Source organism: Delphinapterus leucas, chromosome 1, assembly GCF_059928025.1.
Source record: "Delphinapterus leucas isolate spDelLeu-1000000601 "Yukka" chromosome 1, BTC_Dleu_Yukka2, whole genome shotgun sequence".
NCBI lineage: Eukaryota > Metazoa > Chordata > Mammalia > Artiodactyla > Monodontidae > Delphinapterus > Delphinapterus leucas.
The window spans coordinates 178,093,216-178,120,293 of record NC_143129.1 but is presented as its reverse complement, the minus strand read 5'-3'; the positions used below and the strand labels follow the sequence as shown (position 1 = coordinate 178,120,293).

Here is a 27,078-nt window from a genome sequence, read left to right as displayed (position 1 = left end):
TAAATACCTAATTCATTATGCTTATTTTAGAGAGAGATAAAGACAATTGGGATTGGAAGGGGAATACATAGGGTTTCAACTACTACCTGTCTTACATTTTCCTTAAAAAAAAAAAAAAATTCTGGGGCTTCCCTGGTGGCCCAGTAGTTAAGAATCCGCTTGCCAATGCAGGGGACACGGGTTCGAGCCCTGGTCCGGGAAGATACCACATGCCTTGGGGGAACTAAGCCCGTGAGCCACAACCCCTGAGCCTGCACACCATACCTACTGAAGCCCGCACGCCTAGAGCCCATGCTCCGCAACAAGAGAAGCCACCACAATAAGCCCAAGCACCGCAACGAAGAGTAGCCCCTGCTCACGGCAACTAGAGAAAGTCTACGCACAGCAACAGAGACCCAACGTAGCCAAAAATAAATAAATAAAATAAAATTCTGAAGCACATATGGGAAAAGGAAACTTGATAAAGCTAGTTGAAAAGTTAAAAAAATTTATTGCCCCAAAACTATTTTTCTGTATAATATGGTATAAAATATAAAACATTATATGTCTTTTTTCAAAGAAACAAGGAAAATGAAGTATTTTTTAAAATTTTATTGAGGTATGGTTGATGTATACTATATAAGTTTCAGATGTACAACATAGTGATTCACACTTTTTAAAGGTTATACTCCATTTATAGTTATTATAAAATACTGCCTATATTTCCTGTACAATTTGCTGTACAATATATCCTTGTAGATTATTTATTTTATACATAGCAGTTTGTACTGCTTAATCCCTTACCTCTATCTTGTCCCTTTCCCCTTCTCCCCTCTCCCTCCCCCCTGGTAACCACTAGGTTGTTCTCAATGTCTGAGTCTGGTTTTTCGTTATATTCACTAGTTTGCTTTATTTTTTTAGATTCCACATGTAAGTGATATACAGTATTTGTCTTTCTCTCTCTGACTTATTCACTAAGCAGAATACCCTCCAAGTACATCCATATTGTTACAAATGGCAACATTTCATTCCTTTTATATGGCTGAGTAGTATTCCATTGTGTATATATACCACATATGAAGTATCATTCTTGAATCAACCTACCAGGTACTTCAAATTAAATAAGTTAAATATTATAGTGAAATTAAATAAACAGAATCAATTTTCTATGTGGGAAAGATGAAAACTTGTTAGGAAAGAGGTTTGATTTAAAAAGCAGTAAGAATAAAGAAAGGTATTATTATTACGTAAAAAATGTGGGCCTTCCCTGGTGGCACAGTGGTTAAGAATCCGCCTGTTAATTCAGGGGACACAGGTTCGATCCCTGGTCTGAGAAGATCCCACATGCTGTAGAGCAACTAAGCCCATGTGCCACAGATACTGAGCCTGCACTCTAGAGCCCGTGAGCCACAACTACTGAAGCCTGTGCGCCCTACAGCCCATGTGCCACAACTACTGAGCCCATGTGCCACAACTAATGAAGCCCACATGCTCTAGAGCCCACGTGACGCAACTACTGAGTCCGTGTGCTGCAACTACTAAAGCCCATGTGCCTAAAGCCCGTGCTCCACAACAAGAGAAGCCACCGCAACGAAGAGTAGCCCCCACTCGCTTCAACTAGAGAAAGCCTGCACACAGCAACAAAGACCCAATGCAGCCAAAAATAAATTAATTAATTAAAAAAAATTTTTTTTAAATGTGAATACACTTAATGCCGCTATACACTTAAAAACGGCTAAAATGGTTAATTTTATGTTATGTATATTTTACCACAATAAAAAAGAAGTATATTATGAGCTAGGCCAATTTAGATTGAAGGAAGACCATAATTTTTTTTTTAATTAATTATTTATTTTTGGCTGCACTGGGTCTTCGTTGCTGCACGCAGGCTTTCTCTAGTTGTGGTGAGCAGGGGCTACTCTTAGTTGCGGCGTGTGGTGTTCTCATTGCGGTGGCTTCTCTTGTTGCGGAGCATGGGCTAGGTGTGCACACTTCAGTAGTTGTGGCTCGTGGGCTCTAGAACACAGGCTCAGTTGCTGTGGCGCACAGGCTTTGTTACTCCGTGGCTTGTGGGATCTTTCCCAACCAGGGATCGAACCCGTGTCCCCTACAATGGCAGGCGGATTCTTAACCACTGCGCCACCAGGGAAGTCCCGACAATATTTTATTTATAGGTAAAAACTAAGGACAAAAGTTCCAAGTGGGAATTTCTGCTGATAACAGCAGAAATCCAAAGCTGAAAGCACAGCTGACTGGCACACTAATGTAGTTCTATCTCAATCAGTTATGGATCAAAAAATATAAAAAATGGCAAAGAGAAAAAAAGGAAACAAGATTACATTGTCATCACTCCCATGGACAAAATAAAAATAGCAAAACTTCAAATTCATTTTAAGGAAATTTCTGAAATTTTCCAACTTCATCTTAGCACTATTTTGATTCCTCAAATTCAGTTTACTTCTTGATGACTATATATGTTCCCCTTGGTGTCTACTATCTCTCTGTCCCCTCATTTTGAGGTTCCTTTCTCCTTTGATACCCCAAATGCTGAGGTGGACCCCAAAATTCCATTTTTGCCTTCTTTGCCCTTGCTACATTTTCTCCTTAAAGGATCACATGGTTTCAAATATGACTACTAAGAGAGCGACTTGCTAGACTGTGAGATCCTTGAGGATACAGACTGACGTGTCCATGTTCTATGCCTGGTATAAGGCAAATTCAATGAAACATTTGTTCAAAAAAATGGATGGATGGACAGACGGATGGACAAATTAATCACTCCAAAATTCTAGGCCTGATATTCCTGAACTACCTCTCTGCATCTTCTTATTTTCAATTGCCTTCTAGACAGCTGACACCAAATTCCTATTGACATTTTCCCAGCTACCCGCTTATCTTCCTTCCTTCCATTTACCTGACTCAAAACCTAGAAGTCTCTTTTATTTTTCCTTTTCTCTTTCCTCTCACATCTAATTAGTTGACAGATTTCTCTCATATTATCCCTTCCTTCCAATTACCTCACTGTTACTCTAAAGGCCAAAATCATCTCTTAACTAAACTACTGCAATGAAGAGAATTAGCTGGTTTTCCCACTGCTTACTCCTTCCTTCCCCAATCTATCCTTTATTTCGATTCAGGATTGATCTTCATGGTGCAAATCTAGATCGAGTCCTCAGTGCCAATTCTTTAATATTCAAGGTCTTTAACATTGCATTATTTTGTGTTTATTTTTATTGTAGTAAAATACACATAAAACTTAACATTCTAATCATTTTAAAGTATACATTTCAATGGCATTATCCATCTCCAGAACTTTTTCATCATCACAAATGGAAACTCCATACCCATTAAATACTACCTCCCGGGCTTCCCTGTGGCACAGTGGTTAAGAATCCACCTGCTAATGCAGGGGACACGGGTTCGAGCCCTGGTCCGGGAAGATCCCACATGCTGCGGAGCAACTAAGCCCATGAGCCACAACTACTGAGCCCACGTGCCACAACTACTGAAGCCCACGCGCCTAGAGCCTGTGCTCCACAACAAGAGAAGCCACCACAATGAGAAGCCCGCGCACCGCAAGGAAGAGTAGCTCCCACTTGAGGCAACTGGAGAAAGCCCACGTGTAGCAACGAGGACCCAATGCAGCCAAAAATAAATAAAAATTTTTTTAAAAGACCCTATTTCCAAATAAAGTCACATTAAAAAAAAAAATACTGGGCTTCCCTGGTGGCGCAGTGGTTGAGAGTCCGTCTGCCAATGCAGGGGACACGGGTTCGTGCCCCGGTCCGGAAGATCCGCGGCTGGGCCCGTGAGCCATGGCCACTGAGCCTGCGCGTCCGGAGCCTGTGCTCCGCAACGGGAGAGGCCACAACAGTGAGAGGCCCTCGTACCGCAAAAAAAAGAAACAAAAACTAATTCCCCTCAGCTCCTGGTAACTACTATTCTATTCTGTCTCTATGAATTGGACTACTCTCTAGGTAAGTGGAATCATAAAACATTTGTCCTTCTGTGTCTGGTTTATTTTACTTATTAACATAACATCCTCTACCTTCATCCATGTTGTAGCATGTGTCAGAATTTCATTCCTTTTGAAGGCTGAATAATATTTCATTGTATGTATATACCACATGTTATTCCATTCCATCCCTTCATCAATTGATGGACATTTGCTGTTTTCACCTTTTGGCTACTGTGAATATGTTACTATGAACACTGATATACAAATACCTGTTTCAGTTCTTGCTCTCAATTCTTTTGGATAGACACCTAGAAATGGAACTGCTAGATCATACAGTAACTCTTTAATTTTTTTTTTTTTTAATTTTTGGCTGCGTTGGGTTTTTGTGGCTGCGCGCAGGCTTTCTCTAGTTGTGGCAAGCGGGGGCTACTCTTCGTTGCAGTGCGTGGGCTTCTCATTGCAGTGGCTTCTCTTGTTGCAGAGCATGGGCTCTAGGCACGCAGGCTTCAGTAGTTGTGGCTCGCGGGCTCTAGAACGCAGGCTCAGTAGTTGTGGTGCACGGGCCCAGCTGTTCCAAGGCATGTGGGATCTTCCCAGACCAACGTTCGAACCCGTGTCCCCTGCATTAGCAGGTGGATTGTTAACCGCTGTGCCACCAGGGAAGTCCCTTGTTTAATACTTTGAAGAACTGTCTTCCACAGCTGGTATATCATTTTAAAGTCAACACAATCTGGGTCTAAGCTCTCTTTCTGTGTATCTCTCCCTACTGCAGTCTAGTCCTCTATCATTCAGCCAAACTGAATCTCAGCAGAGCCTCTTCCTTCCTACCTCCAAAATCCTTGCTGCTCTCTGTTTGGGAAACAGTTTCCTAAGTGCAAATCTACCCATCCTTCAAGGCTAGCTCAAGCACCACCTACTGTGGAAAACATTCCCTGATTTCTCCAACTAGAAGGAATCTCTTTTTATGAATTCCCTTTATATTTCCCTCTCACTTTCTACCATATATAATAATCAGGTACACATCTTTCTCAGCAAATATGTCTAATTCATATATATATACTGCCTTCAGCAACTAGCAAGTAGTAACAATGAGTAAATGAATAGAATGGATCAATGACAACGGAATAAAGATAAATTTTAAGATAAAAATAATTCAAAATTTCCGATCAAGTTGAGGACTGTCAAGGAAAACTAAACCATACCAGTTAAAATCTTTTTCAAAGTGTTATCTATCAACATTTTATTTTATTTATTTTTAACATCTTAACATTGGGGTATAATTGCTTTACAATGGTGTGTTAGTTTCTGCTTTATAACAAAGTGAATCAGTTATACATATACATATGTTCCCATATGTCTTCCCTCTTGCATCTCCCTCCCTCCCACTCTCCCTATCCCACCCTTCCAGGCTGTCACAAAGCACTGAGCTAATATCCCTGTGCCATGCGGCTGCTTCCCACTAGCTATCTACCTTACTACGTTTGTTAGTGTGTATATGTCCATGACTCTCTCTCGCCCTGTCAAAGCTCACCCCCTTCCCCCTCCCCATATCCTCAAGTCCGTTCTCCAGTAGGTCTGCGTCTTTATTCCTGTCTTACCCCTAGGTTCTTCATGACATTTTTTTTTCTTAAATTCCATATATATGTGTTAGCATACGGTATTTGTCTTTTTCTTTCTGACTTACTTCACTCTGTATGACAGACTCTAGGTCTATCCATCTCATTACAAATAGCTCAATTTCGTTTCTTTTTAAGGCTGAGTAATATTTTAAATGCATAGGCCAGATGACTCAGACATTCTAGTTCTAGAAATATGTCTGAAGTAAACCTTGGCACAACTGCAAAAAAGGTGTTCCATGCAGCACTGTTTTAACAGCAAATTTAAAAATTAAATAGAAACAAGCCAAGTGTCCATTCACAGCGGAGCAGACAAACATATTATGACACAACCATCATCTTAAGCAGCTGTTAAAAGGAGGTGGACAAACTCTACCACATATTACAAAATTTAAGAAGCCGTTTCTGCCTAAAAATGCAGAAGTGAATTTTTTTTGAATCCACAGAGAAAATTTCATTTCAAACTGTCAAAAGTAGTTATCTGTGGTAGTTTGTAAAAAAGGATTCACTTATGTGAATTGATTACAACAAACATCTATTCTGTAATTTGTAAAAATGTCTCCCAAATTTTCAGTAAATTCAACTTGGTTCTGATTTTTAAATGTAAAAATACATATTTAAAAGTAGAACAGGGGGGGCTTCCCTGGTGGCGCAGTGGTTGGGAATCCGCCTGCCAATGCAGGGGACACGGGTATGAGCCCTGGTTTGGGAGGATCCCACATGCTGCGGAGCAGCTAGGCCCATGCGCCACAACTGCTGAGCCTGCGCTCTAGAGCCCGCGCACCTAGAGCCGGTGCTCCAAGACGAGAGACGCCACCGCAATGAGAGGCCCTTGCACGGCAATGAAGAGTAGCCCCTGCTCACCGCAACTAAAAGGAAAGCCCACACGCAGCAACAAGGACCCAACGCAGCCAAAAATAAAAAATAAAAATGAAAAAACAAAAAGTAGAATGGGGATTCCCTGGTGGTCCGGTGGTTAAGAATCCGCCTTCCAATGCAGGGGACACGAGTTCGATCCCTGGTCAGGGAACTAAGATCCCACATGCTGCAGGGCAACTAAGCCTGCGTGCCAAAACTACTTAGCCCACGCACCACAACTAGAGAGAAGCCTGTGCGCTGCAACAAACAGCCCACATGCCGCAACTAAGACCCAAAGCAGCCAAAAATAAATAAATAAATAAATAAAAATAAAAGTAGGCTATTCTACAGTGTAATTTTATTTTATTAAAATATTTATCTATCTATCTATCTGGCTGTACCAGGTCTTAGCTGCAGCATGCGGGATCTTCACTGCCACATGCCAGATCATGCAGGATCTAGTTCCCTGACCAGGGATCAAACCCGGGCTCCCTGCATTGGCAGCCCAGAGTCTTAGCCACTGGACCACCAGGGAAGTCCTCTCTACAGTCTAATTTTAAAACAAAAGACACCCAGGAGAGTGTATAATATTCCTGCCAAAAATAAATATAACAAAACTAGCAATTTTGTAATATTTAGAAACAAAGTGCACAGTGGTTTAGATATTACAGCTATGTATCTTTAAGTAGAGGAGAAAAAAACAAACTGTATAAATGGGTGTTTTCCAAAGAAAACTAAGCATTAAGGTTTTTGTTTTTAATTGAGGTACAGTTGATGTACAATATCATATAAGTTTCAGGTATACAACACAGTGATTCACAATTTTTAAAGGCTATTATAAAATATTAGCTATATTCTCTGTGTTATACAATATACCCTTGTAGCTTATATATTTTATACACAGTAGAATGTACTTCTTAATCCTCTACCCCTATCTTGACCCTTGCCCCTCCCCTCTCCCACTGGTAACCACTAGTTTGTTCTCTATATCTATGAGTCTGTTTCTTTTTTGTTATATTCACTAGTTTGCTGTATTTTTTAGATTCCACATATAAGTGATATAATACAGTATTTGTCTTTCTCTGTCTGACTTATTTCACTAAGCATAATACCCTCCAAGTCCATTCACGTTGTCACAAATGGCAAAATTTCATTCGTTTTTACGGCTGAGTAGTATTACAGTGTGTGTGTGTACCACATCTTCTTTATCCACTCATCCACTGATGAACACTTAGGTTGCTTTCATATCCTGGCTGTCATAAATAATGCTGCTATGAACACTGAGGTGCATATATCTTTTTAAATTAATGTTTCTGTTTTCTTTAAAAAAAATCAAGGTTTAATACTACAGCTAAAATTATTCAAAACTTGCCAGAATTTTTTTGCGCTCTACTACTTTAAAAAGAAAATCTATACAATAAATGGATACATCTCTAATACTGACCAGAAGAAGACAACAAAAAAATACACGAAGTATGATTCCATTTATATAAAGTTGACAAACAGGCAAAACTAAACTACTGTTTAGATACACAGGTGATAAAACTATCAAGAAAAGCAAGGAAAGTTATCATGAGACAAAACAGTAGTTACTTCTAAGACAGGAAATGGTTGTAATCAAAAAGGGCTACACTGGAAGTACCTCTGAGGCACTGGCAATATTCTATCACTTGACCTGGATGGCAGCTACACAGATGTTTGCTTATAATTATTCTTTACACTGCACATATTTTATGCACTCTTCTGAATTTCTCACTATAAAAAAATGTACCTAAACCTAACTTTTATTAGTATTTAATAATAATACGTAAACACTTCTGCAGGTGAACTTTTATTCTGAACACGTGCTCACATATTTGATCTAAAATAGCTTTAGCTAATAGCGCACAGCAAAACCAACGTGCCAAAGGTAAAAAGAACAACGAAATCATTAGGAACTCAGACAAAAAGAAAATCTCTTAAGGTTCCAATGCTTCTCAAATTTTAATGAGCAACTCAAACTACAGATTCAGATTCAGTAGGCCTGGAGTGGGACCTGACATTCTGCACTCTAACCCTGGTGATGCCAACGTTGCCAGTCCATGGACTCTGAGTACCAACTTCTTAAGAAATCACTAAAAGGCAGCTGGTGTGAAGACTAGCTGAGAGGAAAGGGAATCAACAGGTATTAAGAGTTTGTGCCAAGCGCCTTATCTCATTTAACCCTACCTCAATTCTACAAGGGACATATTATCAGTTATGTTTTACAGATGAAGATTATGAGACCCAGATAAATTCATTTGCCCACAATTAGCCAGCTTTGTAAAAAGAAAAGGAACCAGAACTGGAACCCAATATGTTCTGAAGTCTCTCGGAAGGAATTCACTACATGTGAGCAAATGAGAAGCATGGTGAAAACAGTGTTTCAGGAAGCAGAATTCAAAGCACTCTACAATTGTACGGTATTCCCATCAAATCTCTCAATTTGCATATAGAACCAGCAACCTCACTGACACAAAAATATTCTGCAAAGAACATAGTACATTTTGACAAGATGCTGTAAGAGAATGGAAATTTTCATTTCTACTTATATTTCTTCTGGTGGTGGTCAGAGAAAAGGAATTCATGAAGGGTAAATAATGTCCTGACTACTCCCTATCCTCAGGAAACCTAAAGGACAATGACATATGCACATGAAGTAAATCTTGTTTCACAAGCTTGATCATTAAAAAAAAAAAAAAAATCACCTAGTAGGTACACTTCCTGGAGACTGTTTCAGAAAACAGGGATGGGCCCAGGAATCTTAATTTTTTTAACAAGCACTTGAACAGATTCAAGTTTAGAAAACCCTCAGTAGTACTTCTAAAACTTAACCTTACGTTCTCGTTTATAATTTTCCTATGCTTTACATACTTTACTGAGCAATAGGTTTAAAATATGGCTAATAAAACTCTCAGAAAAATATAAAATATTATAGCAGGAGATCTTAGAGATTATGGAGCAATTTAACCCTTATTCTACAAATGAGGAAACTGAAGTCCGAAAACTTAGGTGACTTCCTTAAGGTCATGTATTTAGTGGCAGAACAGAACCTGTTATCAGCTCAATGCTCTTTCTAACACACATACCAAAATCTATTTTAAAGTAGGGTGTTTTTTCTTTTTTGGCCACGCCACATGGCTTGTGGGATCTTAGTTCCCCAACCAGGGACTGAACCCAGGCCCTCGGCAATGAAAGTGCCGAGTCCTAACTACTGGCCCGCAAGGGAATTCCCACCAAAATCTATTTTTAAAAGATCAGCAGTAAAGCATTACTTACTGATTACCATCAAAAAGTGACTAGTTGAACAAATCTGGCACATCCACACAATGACGCTGTGAATATGATTAGGGATTACCTCTGTTCCAATAAGGCATAATCTCTAGGATATATTAAGCGAAAAGAAATGCTGAACAGTGTACATAATATGGCAATCTTTTGTGTAAGAACGGATAAAAAAGAATATATGTAGATATTTGTTTATTTTTGCAAAAAGAAACACTGTAAGGATAAACCAGAAACTAATAAAAATTAGGAAGAGGATGATCCAAGCACCAGCCATGTGGCACATCTTGGCAGTTCCCCCTCTTGGTCCCAGATCTGAAAGTGGCAGCAGTGCTTGAGGTCGTGGGTGACCCCCTCTCCATTTTCTTTAAAAGGTTTGATAATACCATCTATCCCTTTTGTTTCCAACTCTTGAGGTAATAGTTTCGCCCCAGTTACTTTATTTATTTTTTAATATTTATTTATTTACTTGGTTGTGTTGGGTCTTAGTTGTGGCATGCAGGATCTTTGTTGCAGCAGGCAGAATCTTTAGTTGCAGCATGCAAACTCTTAGTTGTGGCATGCTTGTAGGATCTAGTTCCCTGACCAGGGATTGAACCTGGGCCCCCTGCATTGGGAGCACGGAATCTTAGCCACTGTACCACCAGGTAAGTTCCAATTTCACCCTAGTTATTAATCTCTAAGTCACCCTGCCCTACTCTTCTTTGCTCTCTGTCTTGCAACCTACATTAAATCTCCTATATTTGAACTATCTAGTATGTTTTCCATTTTCTTGACTGGATGTTGACAGAATGTTCTAAGGGTAAAAAAAGAATGACAAATAAATTTTAAATTTACCTCAGTAATTTTGTTAGTAACAGCATGAAGACTATATCTATGTATATGTATATATATGTGTATATATATATACGTGTGTGTGTATATATTTTTTTTTTTTTCTTTTTTTTGCGGTACGCGGGCCTCTCACTGTTGTGGCCTCTCCCGTTGCGGAGCACAGGCTCCGGACGCGCAGGCCCAGCGGCCACGGCCCACAGGCCCAGCCGCTCCGCGGCACATGGGATCCTCCCGGACTGGGGCACAAACCCGCGTCCCCTGCATCGGCAGGCGTACTCCCAACCACTGCGCCACCAGGGAAGCCCTGAAGACTATATTTTTAAAAGTTACGTATGGGACTTCCCTGGTAGTCCAGTGATTAAGACTCCACGCTCCCAATGCATGGGGCCCGAGGTTCAATGCCTGGTCAGGGAACTAGATCCCGCACGTTGCAACTGAGATCCCGTGCGCAGCAACGAAGATCCCGCGTGCTGCAACAAAGACCCGACACAGCCAAATAAATAAATAAATTTTTTTAAAATAAAAATAAGAGTTATGTATACTATAGTATAGAACAAACAAACGTGAACAGTACTAAAAAAATAAGATTTTCAGTTTAAGGAAAGAGAGACAAATATAAAATCTAAAGAAAAGAACCCTGTAAAGATTCAAATTAAATTGGAAATATCAATATGAAGTTTTGATTTCTAAAAAACATATTTTCTATCTCTGCCCATTGAAAGGACCTAGAAATAATGAAGACCCAGTAAGCAATGAGCATTCGTAGCACTCAGATCTTGGTTTCTAATGGCATTCTCTGTAAAAGTAACTAGGTCTTCCCAGAAAAATGACTGATTTCGGGTCAAGAACAGAGAGAGTACAAGGTGCACCTGGAAAATCTTGCAAGAGAAAACAACCCAAACACCAAAGGGCACACGGGGCACATCAAAAGGACACAACACTAGCTTGAAGACACTCATACTGGTGAAAGTTCTGCGTTAAAGAGACTAATGGGGCTTCCCTGGTGGCGCAGTGGTTGAGACTCTGCCTGCCAATGCAGGGGACGCAGGTTCGTGCCGCGGTCGGGGAAGATCCCACATGCAGCGAAGCGGCTGGGCCCGTGAGCCATGGCCACTGAGCCTGCGCGTCCGGAGCCTGTGCTCTGCAACGCGAGAAGCCACAACAGTGAGAGGCCCGTGTACCGCAAAAAAAAAAAAAAAAAAAAAAAAGAGACTAATGGCTGTAACTAACTGTAAAATAATGAATAAATAAAATTTCACATGCCTACAATGATACAGAAAATAGAAAAGAAACTCATTTGCTACCACTGAGGTGACCAGTTCTTCACCAAGAAAATTTACAATGAAAAGCAAAGAATTAAACAAAACACCCTGCCTTATTAGGAGAGACTTTTAGTAGTTGATTCTCATTTATTAGCCAGCTAATAAATGTGGAAGGAATACAACAATAACAATCATCCTTTTGCAACCTCCAATGAAACAACTGATTCAGGCAAGGATCTCTGACGGACGTTAAAACCAACAGGTGAAAGATGGAATAGAGTAATTGTGTTGTATTAAATTGCTACCCACAGATTACTTGATCCATGTAAAGGGAAACCTTTACAATGGAAAGATCTAGGACTTGCACATTAACCAAGTGTTCAAATTCAGCATCATTATAATGGCAAAAGCTGACATCAAGTGTGATACAACTTGAATACACAGTATCACAAAGGATTGCAAATTGTCAATTGTCTTAAAAGGTGATAAAGGAAGGAATTAATTGACACAAGGAAATAGTAAGACAACTCATGAATGTGGAAGAGTCTACCAGAGACCCAGGCTGGTCTCTTCAAAAAGTCAGTGTCATTGAGCAAAAGAAAAAAAAAAAAAACAAATGGGGAGAAGGGGAGGAGGCTATTTTAGATTATGAAGCAAAAACTAAACAACAGCCAAATGCAATTTGAGAGTCCCAACTAGATCCTGGTTCGTACTTTAGACCTTTGCGCTAGCTGTTCCTTATGTCCCCAAAACTTAGCATTAAACATTCTGCCTTGTGTCTTTCAGCCTGAATATCACCTTCTCACTGAGGCTTTCTCTAAACCAATCTCAGTCTTTCCTTTTAGCTAACTCTCTTTAATTTTCTTTGAAGTATTTATTACTGTCTGAAGTTTTGTTCATTCATTAACTGCTTTCTTCATTCTCGAATGTAAGATCCTAGAAATCAGAGCCCTTGCCTATTCTGTCCACTGTAACCCTAATATCTTGAACCATGCCTAGCACACAGCATTTAATAAATGTTTTTTGAATGAATGGACCAATGAACAAAAAGGCAAAAAAGACTCAACAGACACTTAGGATCACGCAACGCCTCAGAAAGCTCACGAAGAACATCAGCCCATAAGAATCAAACGCATACACTGAATGAATATTTGAGTGCCTAATATGTAAGTACTAAATGTGCATCGAAGACACCAAAAATATTACATGTGAATTATACTGCATGATATATCCCTTTTAAGTATTTGGCAGGAATTCATTAGCACAGTAATTTTCTTTTTGGATATTAACTTTAACCTAATTGTGCAGGGGCAAGAGTGGTTAAGTGGTGGAGCATACAGGAGATACTCTACAGAGCTGGATAGAGTAGTTAATGAAAAATATGCCTCCTACCTAGGAAAATGAATATTCCAGTTATAAAAATGAACATGATATACATGAGAGGCAGTGAGACTAGTCTGGCTTGAACAGACTGCATGATGGGTATCATGTAAAATAAGGCTGGAAAGGTACAATGAGGGCCAAATGGAGAGCTTCAAAGATCAGTAAGGGAGTAGGCAATAATGAGTTACCATAGGTTCCCGATCAGAGGGGAAACATTCGGATCGCAGTCCCTTAAGATTGGTCTGTTGTAAATACTGTCACTTCAATCTTAACCATTTCCAAAAATTACCAAGAAGAAAAACTCAAGTAACAGCAAATACTTCTTATGCAGTGTTCACCATGTGTTAGACACTTAGTTAAATATTGCACACGTATGTCATGCAGTAGGAATTGTAACTCCCATTTTGAAGATGAGGGAGGCTGAGATCATACAACTAGTAAGTAGCAGAGCCCTGGCAACAAGACTAGTTAAGAACTACAGCAGTACTTCAGTCTGCCCTCAGCTCATAAAAGCCTGGTCTAGAGTCATGTCAGCAAGTGTAACGAGGAGCAGGGAAGCCTAAGGGATACTGAGGAAGATAATACAGATCTACATGGCAGGATACAAAAGACTTTTTTTAAAAAAAGGGTATTAACAAATGACTCCCAGTTTCATGGTCTATCAGACCAGAATAAACGTATTCTATCTACAGAGATGGGAATATTAAGAAGGGAACTTGGTTAGTAAAGGTTTTTATGTTAAGGGAGGTAAGAGGTGAAACAATGGACTCAGTTGTGAACACGTGGACAGCTGAGTTAGAGGATATGCTCTATAAAGTCCCTGGAAAACCAAGAGGCATCAAAGAAAGATCACATCTAGATGGATTTAAGAGACATAAGGGCAGTGATATCAAATGAAGACATGAATAAGCCCAGTTCTCCAATCAAATACAGAAAGGGAAGCAAGGGAGAAACCAGAAAACACGTATTCCTGCTACAGGTATGTCTGCATACAGGACAAGTATGCCATTGGACTATGCTATGAGGAAGCTAGGAGACAAGCTCCCCTTGTCCCAGTTCTAATGTTCCATAAAACAATGTAATAATAATGTGTAAGATTTAAGTGCTTACTATATGCTAGGCAATGTGCTGAGAAAGTTCACACGTATTCCCGCATTTAATTGTCCCAAAACGTGGGCATCATCCTCATTTTATAGATGAAAAAACTGAGGCTTAGAGAACCTAAGGTGCATACCCAAGGAAAGTAGCAGAACTAGGGTAGGGGCCTGGGTCTACCTGGGGTCAAAGCCTATGATCTTAATTACTATATTGAAATAAATAATTATCAAGCCAGCCCACAGAGCACATGTAAACCATTAAGCTTCCTCTGTGTGTGTGTTAATATATACCTTGACATAAAAACTGCCATTTTCACCATTTTCAAATATGCAGTTCAGTGGCATCAAGTACATTCACACTGTTGTGCAACCGTCACCACCACCCGTCTTCAGAGCTTTGATCCCAAACTAAAACTCCATATCCATTAAAGGTAACTCCCCTTTCCCTCCTCTCCTCAGCCCCTGGCAACTACCATTCCACTTTCTCTCTCTATGAATTAGACTATTCTAGGTACCTCACACAAGTGTAATCATACAATATTTGTTCTTTTGTGGCTTATTTCACCTACCAGAATGTCTTCAAGATTCATTACCATTAAGCTACTTATAAGTTAAATAAAATGTGAAATTCTAACGCACACATCATTATGCAGCTCTATGGGGAATTATATTTCAAAATTCCATTATGATTTATGAAACACACTTGGAAGAGAGAACTGCATTTACTGGAAAAAAAAAAAGGTGGGGGGACATAAGGAAGACAGACAAATCAAAATTTGAAGGACCCACAGGAAAGTAAAACTTCAGATTCAGTAATAAGGAAGACAGCAGCTTGCTTGCTTTTGACTAGACTGAAGGATCTATCTAAGTATCTCAAAGCAAAAGCTAAGAAAGCAGTCCTGCAGAACAGACTGCAAACATAACACTGCTGGATCAACCAAGAAAAGACAAGACACTGTCGCTTTTTGGCAAAACACAGCAAGACTACTAAGCAAAAAAGCTTTAAAAATAAATACTGAAACAGAAGGATAAATTCCATTTTCCCTTGATTTGCATCTGAAAAACCAGCAGATGGGAGAGGCAACATTTAGTAAAACTGTATTGATCAATTTATAATTAACATCAATCTTTCTCCAAACAATGCACCAAGAGGTTCATTCTGGAAAAAAATTTCTTGTTCTCTAGATAGTAACATGAATCAAACATTTAAAATGAGAATAATAAAGGAAACACAAATTTGGAAGAGTATGCCATACCAGTGAATTCCTTAAAATAGCTGAAATAAAAGTATCCTAAATGTTAAATATTCTAAGGGAATATTAGTAGCTAAAACTGGAACTTGCTTGCCTTTATAGAAATTAAATGAACTGGGACTTCCCTGGTGGTGCAGGGGTTAAGAATCTGTCTGACAATGCAGGGCACACGGGTTCGAGCCCTGGTCCGGGAAGATCCCACATGCCGTGGAGCAACCAAGCCCATGTGCCACAACTACTGAGTCTGCCCTCTAGAGCCCACGAGCCACAACTACTGAGCCCCCGTGCCACAACTACTGAAGCCCACTCGCCTAGAGCCCGTGCTCCGCAACAAAGAGAAGCCACTGCAATGAGAAGCCCACACACCACAACGAAGAGTAGCCCCTGCTCGCCGCAACTAGAGAAAGCCGGGGCGCAGCAACGAAGACCCAACACAGCCAGGAAAAAAAAAAAGAAAGAAATTAAATGAACTACCTGAAATCTATGTATTACTAGGAGACAAGAGAAAATATGTTACTATTTAAGCTAAGTTACTGTCCAGAGTAGTAAAATTTTACAAGTAACTATTGCTTTATATAATATCTGTACATTTATCAGATTTATATATATAAACAAGCATCAAAGTACCACAAGATACTTCCACCTTTGAAGCAAAACAGAACAGCAACACTAGAAAAAATTAAATAAAAAGCCTAGGAGAAAACTTTAGAAATTAAAAAGTAGAAACTTAATAAAGGAAGAATCAGAATTCAAAGCAAATTTGCTTTCCAATACATGCATGAGTAAGTAAGCACAAAATTAAGCTATACATGAGTACCACTAATTTTACAAGATATTTAGAAGAATGTCACAAGGAACAATTTTAAAAATAAGCTGTAGGGTTATGAGCTTCATATTGGGCAATTTTAAAATGACTTGTCTGTAGGTCATACCTTTCTACATGTGACAAACTGCCACAATATAGAAGAATGAACAAACACATCACCTTCACTTCCTTGTCAACCACCACCTTAAAGCACTCATGTTCAGTTAAGATACAGATGGTATGTGTTCAATACTGCACCACTTACAGATTCCACTCAATCCAAAAATCCATAAAATTTCTAAAATGTAGGTGACAACATGCTAAATTAATCATAAAATACCACAGCACTAAGATGAGGAACTTGCATTGAACAGAAGTTTAATATCAGAGATGCTAAGCAGCCTCAATCTACATAAATAGATTCTATAAAATAGTTTAGTATACTTCTGGCTTAAACTGTCAGCTTCACCTCAAAAGGAGAAGGACCTTCTTGTCTTATTTATTATTGGGAGACCGGAGACAGTACTAATAATCACTTACAGTCAACATTCTAAGGGACTGACAACTAAACATTTATTAACTGAATGTGATCAAATTCAAATCATACAGTACTTCTTGTGCCAGTTTACAAAACAAAAATAAAAGCATCACCACTCTAGAGCTGTCACCACTTAGTAATCGGAGACATTTTAAATTGCAGCTGCAATGTTTGTGTTTATTGCCTGTGCATATGACTCACTCTCAAAAAGGTTCTCCCAAGACTCTGGTGGATTTTTGAGAATGCAGAAACCATAACTGGGGCATACTGTGTGGGAAGTGTCATGACAATGAATGAATAAAAGAGGAAAAGAACTTGTGACAGAAAATTTTTAAGTTTTTATAAAAAGCAGGTTGCTCACAAAAGGCATATTTTTCTGCAGAATAACAGGAAAGGTTGGGGAAAGACATCCTGGCTCTGAGAAGCCTTCCTTGACTCCCTTGGTTGCATTCAGCGCATTTCTTACACTACAATATATTTAACTAGTTTCTCAGTCTGGCTCCCCGACCAGACTGCAGGCAACTTGAGACCAAAAGCTGTTAGAATCATCAGTACCCACTTCCCAAAATGTCCAACACACAGAGGGCTCTCAATAGGTATTTTCATAAAACTGGTTACTGAATAATCAATCTTACATTCACCTTCTATTTTACAAAGCACTTTCACAAACATTACTCTTTTGCTTCACATTAACCATCCTGTGAAGTGGGAAGGGCAATATTTAAACAAATGGCTTCTAGTTTTATATAGACTAAAACAACCCTGAAATCACAAAGATAATCACGTATTTGTTCATCTTTGAGATAACTTCTCCTTGGGACCTCAATATTCTTGTAAAACCTAGAGGTTTTGCTAGCATTTTCACAATGGGTAGCAATTACACAGCTCTGAGTCCTACAGAAGGGTTTTAACTATATAAAGCGGTGTTAGAGAAGGCTCTTCTAGAAATCAGACATTTAAGAAGCATCCTAAGCTATTTTTCCTGATCCTCTTTCTTTGTGACTCTGAGAAGGCAAGAAATTGCAAAAGGCAAAATGCTGGAGAGTGAATGATGTCATGGATGTCCTGAAGGTGCATCAATATCTGATGATGATTTAGCACAACAATGCAACACATTATGCCAAGAAGGATAATGTCAAACCACCAGGATGTTCCACTGCATTAATTTCATGACTCTTTATTAGCAAATTGAAATGGAGAGTGGCTCTCCAATTGTCTGAAATGGAGAAGTTGTTGGTTTAGGTTTATGTCCTTAGCAAAGGCACTAAGAAAATGTACAAATCTCTATGGAAAAGGCTTTAAGAAAAGAAAAAGATGGTCAAAAAATTAGCTACTATTAAACTGAACAGCTGTCATTTTAACAATTAAAAGCTTTTTGAAACAGACAAAACACCCACGGGTCAATGTAGATAAAGTAATATATTCATACTGGGCTTGTCAAAAGCAAACAGTTACAGGATATAAAATGACAACATACAACAGAAAGGAAACCAAACAGATTATACACATGAATACGCTCAAAATTAGGGATCTGAAACAGAGCACCACTATTCACTGTAAAAGCTACAGACTGAATCTTAAATGTTCAATTCTAAATGATGCTATTTCCTCTCAAATTTTCCTTGTCCCTTTAAATCCATGACGTCATCATTCTTAAACACAAATTTAAGTTATAAAAGGTATGTGGTGTGCCCAAGCCAATGCTATCTCCTCAACAATTCCCCGTAGCACAACTGCAACTGAAGCCTTCATTCCTCAAGGAAGAGACCACAAGGCTTCAAACCGGCTTCCCCACTTGAAAGAACCAAAGTCTCCAAATTAGCATTTGAACAACAACAACAAAAGTTGTTCTCAAAAAGGGTAAGTATAGTACAATGTCCCTGCCAGCAAGCGAGCACTGGTAATGTGTCTGAATCTTCACGCTGGGCAGTAGGAATCCCACCACAGAAAAGTCCAAAGACTTTGGCAATTGAGAAATGAAGCTTTTATTTTCCTAATAAAATTCGGGAGATTAACAGACAAAAGCAATTGGGTATTCCGAATCTTAACAATCCAAAGGTTTCAAAGGATCGAGAGGACTTCATTAGCCCCGAAGTTACTTTCCAGACACTATCAAGATCTTACGACTGTTTTTTTCTTCGTTTACAAATTGGTTCCCACCCTCCACGGTTCCCTTTGCACCAATTCTCACCAGAAGCCTTCCACGGTCACAACGTGGGCTGCTGTCTCAATCAAGGAGATCCGCAGTTCCTACCTCACCGGGGGAACACTCAAAAGACTAAGGGGTAGGAAAGGTTGCTTGTGTTTCATTTTTTAAGCCAATTCCAAAATCTTCCTTTTGCAGCTTCAGAGATGCTGGCCCCTCGCCGCAGCCCCAATTTTGGAGGGCACCGAACTCCGGCTCCTCTCAAAAGGCGTTAAAGATTTGGGGGTGGGGTGGAAGATAATCTGACACCCCAAAGCCATCCTTACCCTGGTCACACACCCTTTCGTGGCTCCGGTGAGGGGACGAAAACCGCCGTGCTAGAGGGGAGAGGCCGGGTTCGCCCCCATCCCAAGGGCTGCCTGGAAAGGGGTTCTCCTCCGCCCTGCCTAACCCGGGGAGGCCGAGAATGACTACAGCAAGGCCCCCAGGCCAGCCGGCACCGACCCCCGCGCGGGGTGCAGGGCCTGCGCCGGACCCGTGGCATAAAGGGCATAAGCCGCCAGCTCCCCGCCGTGGCCCCGGGAGAGGAAGAGGCCTCACCTGGCCCAGCCAGCGCCACGCTCTCGGGTACGCTCCGCTGGCGAAGAAGGTGAGGGAGCCGGGGATAGGATCTGAGCAGAGGCGCTCCGCCCCAGGCCGCGCTTGCCGCACTCGGGATTCCTCACAGCTGGCGGGACACCCAGCCGCTCCGAGCCGCCATCTTCCTCTACTCTAACGCCGCAGCCACCTCCGCCGCCGTCACCGCCGCCGCCGCCGCTCCTGCTGCTCTGGCCGGGAGAAGACCGCACGGAGCGCGCATGCGCCGGGGACCGGCACACAGGACACACGCGCGCGCACACACACGTCAGTGCGGCGGCACCGCGGCAGGCGGCCTATGGGGGGCGCCATGTTGGGAAGGTACACGCCGCGGCCCGCCGCCCCCACCCCCCAACCCCCTGGTCCCCGGAGATTCTCCGAGGTTGGAACGCCGCCTGGGGGAGCCAAGCTGGAGTGAGGAAACCTCGCGCTTTCGCGCCCGCTTTCTTCGGGTGCCTACAAACGGCATTAGAACTGCACTCACCCTCCTCTGTGCTGCTAGGGACAACTGAGCAGTTTTCCCAACGGCTTGAGTCTATGATAGATGTTAGACCAGGAATTAATTCATGTGTACCCCGAGGGCCCGATGAGCACAAGCGCTCTTGATGTCAACTGAAGGAGAGAAACTCAGTGCCTTGGTTATGCAACCGAAGCCTCCCGTAATTGTGTACCAGCCATTGTGTGACTTGTTACTAGCTCCATGTTTCAGATGAGGAAACTGAGGCACGGGATATATCAGTTATTTTCCCAAAGCCACATATCTGGGGAGTTGGGGTGGGAAGGTAGGATTTGAACTCAGGCGCTTCTGGTTCCCAAGCTCTTGTACTTTCCAGTATCACTATCACTGGTTCCAGCAAAATCCCCCTTCCAAGGGAGCAGCCTGGTGTGTAGGTGAGAACCTCCGTGAATTACCTGCACAGCATGTGGTCTAAGGAAATCCCAGAGATACAGGGCCCAAGGGCTTCAGTCTTCATCCCTTGCACCTAAAAATGAAGCAACCTTGAGCTGCCAGCCCACCACCCTGGGTAAAGTGGACCTTCTGGGACATCTCTTAGGACATAGGGCTGGGCCAGAACCCAGGTCTGCTCTCAAGTTGGGGAGGCAAGATGCTATTGAACAAACTTGGGTCAATCTCACACTAGAAAGCACTAGATCAGTGTTCCACAAACTTGAATAATGCAAAGACCCCTGGGTAAACACTCATGGAATCCCAGTATGAGAAACACTGATTTAAGAAACTCAAGTCTTTCAGTTAGGAAATATCACTGCAAAAGAGAAACTTGGCAATTATAAATATAAATAAATATTAAAATTGTATCATTAAAAATCCCAAGCTTAAAAATTGTCATAGAACTTGTGAACCCCACCACCCCGACCCCCAAGTACCCTGTAGACTCAATGTTAGAAACACTGGACCAGCTTTTGAGCACTTCCTTTTAAAAATGTAGGCTCCACCTTTTGGCTCTCTGAACAGTACCATGGAGGTCAGCAAGAACAAGCACCTTATGAATAGCAGCAAAAAGGGTACCAAGAAGAAAGTGGTTGATCTGTTTTCTAAGAAAGATTGGTATGTTGTGAAAGCACCAGCTATGTTCAATATAAGAAATATTGGAAAAACACTAGTCATAAGAACTCCGGGGGGACTTCCCTGGCGGTCCAGTGGTTAAGACTTTGCCTTCCAATGCAGGGGGTGTGGGTTTGATCCCTGGTTGGGGAGCTAAGATCCCACATGCCTCATGGCCAAAAAAAAAACATAAAACAGAAGCAATATTGTAACAAATTCAATAAAGACTTTAAAAATAGTACGCATCAAAAAAATCTTAAAAAAAAAAACAAAACCTCTGGGAACCAAAATCCCATCTGATGGCCTCAGGGGTTGTTGTTTTTGAAGTGAGCCTTCCTGAACTGCAGAATGATGAAGTTGCATTAAAAAAATTCAAGCTGATTACTGAAGATGTTCAGGGAAAAAACTGCTTAATTTCCATGGCATGGATCATACCTGTGACAAAATGAGCTCCATGGTCAAAAAAACAGCAGACCGTGATTGAAACTCATGTTGATGTCAAGACTACCAATGGTTATTTGCTTGTCTATTCTCTCTTGGCTTTACTAAAAAAATGCAACAATCAAATTCAGAAGACCTCTTATGCTCAGCACCAACGGGTCTGACAAATCCAGAAGATGATGCAGACAAACGACTAGATAGAAATTGTCAATAAGTTGATTCCAGACAGCATTGGAAAAGACATGAGGCTCACCAGTCTAATTACCCACTCCATGATGTCTTTGTTAGAAAAGTAAAAATGCAGATATATATATATGTATAATAGAATCACTTTGCTGTACACCTGAAACTAACATAACATTGTAAATCAACTATATTTCAATAAAAAATTTTTAATAAAAATAAATAGACAATAAAGTAAAAATGCTGAAGAAGTTCAAGTTTGAATTGGGAAAACTCATGGAGTTTCATGATGAAGGTAGTAGTTCTGGAAAAGCTACTGGGGGTGAGGTAGGTACTAAAGTTGAATGAGCCAACTGATATGAGTCATGAGTCCAAGAATCTGTTTAAAATTCAGACTCTTAACAGTGACAAAAATAAAATCTTACTTGTATAAAAAAATGCAGGTTGCAGTGCTCACTTTAGACACTGACTCAGACTTCTTCTAAAGCTCCCCAGGGATTCTGATGTCCAGTTAGGTTTGGAACTGCTAGATTATGTTAGAACAGGTTCAAATACAGAAACCACTCCACCCTGAATCTCCTAGCTCAAGGACGGCAGGGATTTTTGTCTGTTTTGTTCAATGCTTTATCACATAATTATAGAGACTGGCACGCTGTAGGGACTCGCTAAATATTTGTTAAATGAATGAAAGAATGAATGAACTGGGAATTTGAAAACTAAGAGGGCATTCAGCCAAATATTTAGTGAGCACCTAATATGTGCCAAGCCATGTGGTATGTACAGCAATGTACTTTTAAATAAAACAACAAAGTCCCTGCCCTCATGGACAGCCCAACAGTTTACTGGGAGAGACAGACAATAAACAAATAAATAAGCCAATATAAAATTATCAATTGTGATAAGCACAAAAGTATTACTATTAAAGCAAAGTCTTTAATAATAATCACAGTTGATGTATATTGTATACTCTCATTATGTACCAAATACTGCTAAGTAAGTGCCATTGTCGAGCTTATTTTACAGACGATGAACCTGAAGCACCCAGGGATTAAGTGACTCAACTCATGGTCATGGGTAGGGTTTGAACCCAGGTGGTCTCACCTCAAAGCCTTTGCTATTGAACTCTACACCATGTTGCTTCTGACAAACAAGAGGACATAAGATTGAGGTCAGTTTATATACGGCCTGGAATATCAGGAAGAAAACTGGGTATTACCTCCTAGGTCATGGAGATTTGGGGGCAAGGAGGATATGTGATGAAATGGTGTTTTAGAACAATCTCTCTGCAGTGTGAAGACAGATTGGGACGTGACTGGAGGTACGGGGACAAGATATAAGGCTAGGGTGAGAGGAGTGGCTATGGTCTGTCTCATAAGTATCATCCAGAGTCCATCCCCACAATCCATTACTGAAATTCATTTCTTATGCTCTTACTTATTTAGAATAAATAATATATGTACATAAAACAAAATTCAGAAGGTACAAAAGGACATATAATAATATAATATTAAGTCCATCCTACCAGTCCCCCCAGCTACCTGGTAAACCTTGCCTCTCCACCAAAGTGACCACTGTTACAAGTTCCTTGTATCTTTCCAGAGATGCATATACAAATACACACATACACATATAAATAGATAAGCCTACAAACAGCAGCCAACTATACACACTGCTCTGGATCTTGCTTTTTGTTTAAACTTAACTATAGTTCTTCGAGATCACTTAATGTCAGTTTATTTAGAACCATCTAAGTTAACAATTCATTCTATTCCTTTGCATGGCTGGACCATACAGTTTTAAAATGAATCCTCTAGTGATGGACATTTGTTTCCAGTCTTTTGTGATTATAAACAAAGCAGCAATGAATAGCCTCATAATTTTATTTACATATGAGCCAATGTATCTACAGGGAAATTTCCTAGAAATGCAATTGCTGTCTCAACAGGCATGTACATTTTAAACATTGGTAGGTTGCCATTTATTTAACTGTCTACATAGCCCCACCTTGGAAACCAGATGGAAAGTTTTCTCACTATGGGCTTTGCTCTTATATTCCTATCACATACCAGAGTGTTTCACGTGATAGATCAAAGGTACCTGCAGTTCTGAGTGCAAATCACTAAGCCCCAAACATGAAGGGTATAACAAACATATTTCACAAGAAAGAGAAGCTCATGCTTTAGGGTCTCTGCCAGTGCCTGTTTATGCCACTGCCTCAACTTTTGGGGCTCTCCCCCTGGAGGAAGAAACTTCCACCACTTCCTCAATTTTAGACCTTACTTGGTTCCATCCCCTCATTTTACAGATGAGGAAGGGACTTGCCCAGGAGGCCTATGTGATTAACTAGGGCTGGCCTCTTGATTATCCATTTGGTGGAAGAAAAGCTATTTCCTTTGCAAAGGAAACGAGCTCAAAAGAGCTCCAAGATATCTATCTTTCTGGTCTCTTAGTAGATTCAGTCTTAAGAATGCCCAACATGGGACTTCCCTGGTGGTGAAGTGGTTAAGAGTCCACCTGCCAATGCAGGGGACACAGGTTCAATCCCTGGTCTGGGAAGATCCCACATGCCGTGGAGCACCTAAGCCCGTGTGCCACGACTACTGAGCCTGTGCTCTAGAGCCCACGAGCCACAACTACTGAGCCCGCGTGCCACAGCTACTGAAGCCCACGTGCCTAGAACCCGTGCTCCGCACCAAGAGAAGCCACCACAGTGAGAAGCCTGCACATCACAATGAAGAGTAGACCCCGCTTGCCATAGCTAGAGAAAGCCCACGAGCAGCAACGAAGACCCAACGGAGCCAAAAATAAATAAATTAATTAATTTTTAAAAAGATAATTGGAGAATATTAGAAACAATTAAAAAAAAATGCCCAGCAAATTCCTTTGTTAAGTAAGGCTCATTGCCAAATGTAACACAATTGTAAGAAACTGTCTCCCTCTGCTGGTAACATACTGCAACTACAAAGCCTAAAACGACTTCATGACTTGCAATTAGGGAAAACTAGACGTAGGTGATGACTGATTGATGGTCTCATCCACCTTTCTGCCGCCAAGGCTCAGTTAGGATAATTTACTTAAAAGAATGAGTTCACAGGAGGATGTATTCAAAGTAAATATAGTTCCAGAGAGTAAACAAGACAAAATCTTTTTTTTTTAATTTATTTATTTTTGGCTGCATTGGGTCTTTCTTGCTGCGTGCGGGCTTTCTCTAGTTGCGGTGAGCGTGGTCAGTGCAACGGGCTTCTCATTGCAGTGGCTCCTCTTGTTGCAGAGCATGGGCTCTAGGCACGCGGGCTTCAGTAGTTGTAGCATGCAGCCTCAGTAGTTATGGTTCACGAGCTCTGGGGAACAGGCTCAAATTCTTAACCACTGCGCCACCAGGGAAGCCCCAAGACAAAATCTTTCATCTTTGAAGTTGGTCAGGCCGTTAACGGTATTAGTGATATTTTAGAATAGAGTATTTGAGCTGCTAGTGGAATAGCCATGTGAAGTGCCAGTAAGAAGCCTAGCTATATGAATCGGAAACACCAGGTCAATTCAGGGCCGTAAATCAACTTTGGGAGTCACCAACGGTGGGTGGCTTACACCATGAGCATCTAGGTAAAAACAATGGACTGAGGACAGACCCAGAGATGACTGATATTCCAGAGACAGGAAGTCATGAAACCAGAAAATTAGTAAGCATGTTACTTTAAATAAAGACTAGTCAGAGTTAATACATGACTGCAATTTATAATAATCATTAGGAATACAAATGGCAACATTTCTCAACAGGAAATTGTCACTTTAGAAAGATTAATGGTGGACTTCCCTGGTGGTGCAGTGCTTAATAATCCGCCTACCAAAGCAGGGGACACGGGTTCGAGCCCTGGTCCAGGAAGATCCCAGATGCCGCGGAGCAACTAAGCCCGTGCACCACAACAACTGAGCCTGCACTCTAGAGCACGTGCACCACAACTATTGAAGCCCACATGCCTAGAACCCATGCTCCGCAACAAGAGAAGCCACTGCAATGAGAAGCCCGCGAACCAAAATGAAGAGTAGCCCCTGCTCGCCGCAACCAGAGAGAGCCTGCACGAAGCAAGGAAGACCCAACGCAGCCAAAAATAAATTTATTTAAAAAAAAGAAAGATTAATGGCATGCTAATAACACAAGAAGAAACCCATTCAAAAAACCCATTCTAAGTCAGATAACTTGATTATAGTAGCCAAATGCAACACTACTGAATGATATGGTTTTAATACTGAGAGGCCTACAGGAACATGTCAGTGAGAATAAAATCACAAGGTGTTTGCTTTTCCTCCTGCTTTTGTGTTTTGGGGAAAAAAGGATAACTAGAGAAGTGAGAATTATAAGTCTTCTTAAGGCAGGCAAGACACCTCCATAATGATAATAGCTAATTTTTAGAACTCTTACTATGGGTTAAGCATTTTCCTAAGATTTTTAGCATAGTAACTCATTTAATCCTTACAATCTACCTTTGAAGGAGCTATTATTATTATCTTTTTTTAACACTTGGGGAAACTGAAACTGAGACACAGAAATCCTAAGCAACTTCCATAAGATCACACAGCATGTTAAAGTTGGAAGTGTCCAGGGCTTCCCTGGTGGCGCAGGGGTTGAGAGTCCGCCTGCCGATGCAGGGGATGAGGGTTCGTGCCCTGGTCCAGGAAGATCCCACATGCTGCGGAGCAGCTGGGCCCGTGAGCCATGGCCGCTGAGCGTGCGTGTCCAGAGCCTGTGCTCCGCAACGGGAGAGGCCACAGCAGTGAGAGGCCCGCGTACCGCAAAAAAAAAAAAAAAAGTTGGAAGTGTCCAAAGTTGAACTTTAAAGTCCAGGGTCTCCAATTCTATACTGTAGAAAAAAAAAAAAAGAACATTGTTTAGGAAGACACATAAAGTAACTTTCGAAGTTAATGTACGTATCTGTCATTAAAGTCTCAGGAGAACTTCAGCAGTTCTGGTCATCCAGCTCAGGTGCAATTTTATCAACTAATGTTGATAAAACAACTAATGTTTTCACCTCAAGCTAGAGGATATAAACTAGTGTTAATAGATGCTTGGAATACTGCTTTATGAGCAGGAAATACTGTAACCATTTTCACTCTACCAGATAGAAATAATAAAATGTTTTATGCATCAGCGGATATTTTTCATCCTTTTGTTACCAAGCAAGGGCTCACTGTCTAACACACATAAAAGCAAATACTATGGCACCAGC

General features: G+C 40.8%; 1 protein-coding gene across 7 annotated transcripts in view; it reads right to left on the bottom strand.

Moving 5' to 3' along the window:
- Positions 1 to 19,845, bottom strand: part of FBXO42 (F-box protein 42) — a 93,310-nt gene extending 73,465 nt beyond the window's left edge. For all 7 annotated transcript variants that reach the window (XM_089900284.1, XM_089900264.1, XM_089900288.1 and 4 more), the window contains exon 1: positions 19,633 to 19,845. The gene's annotated coding sequence lies outside the window, so the exon portion shown is untranslated. The remainder of the gene's footprint in view (positions 1 to 19,632) is intronic.
- Between the last annotated feature and the right edge of the window lie 7,233 nt (positions 19,846 to 27,078).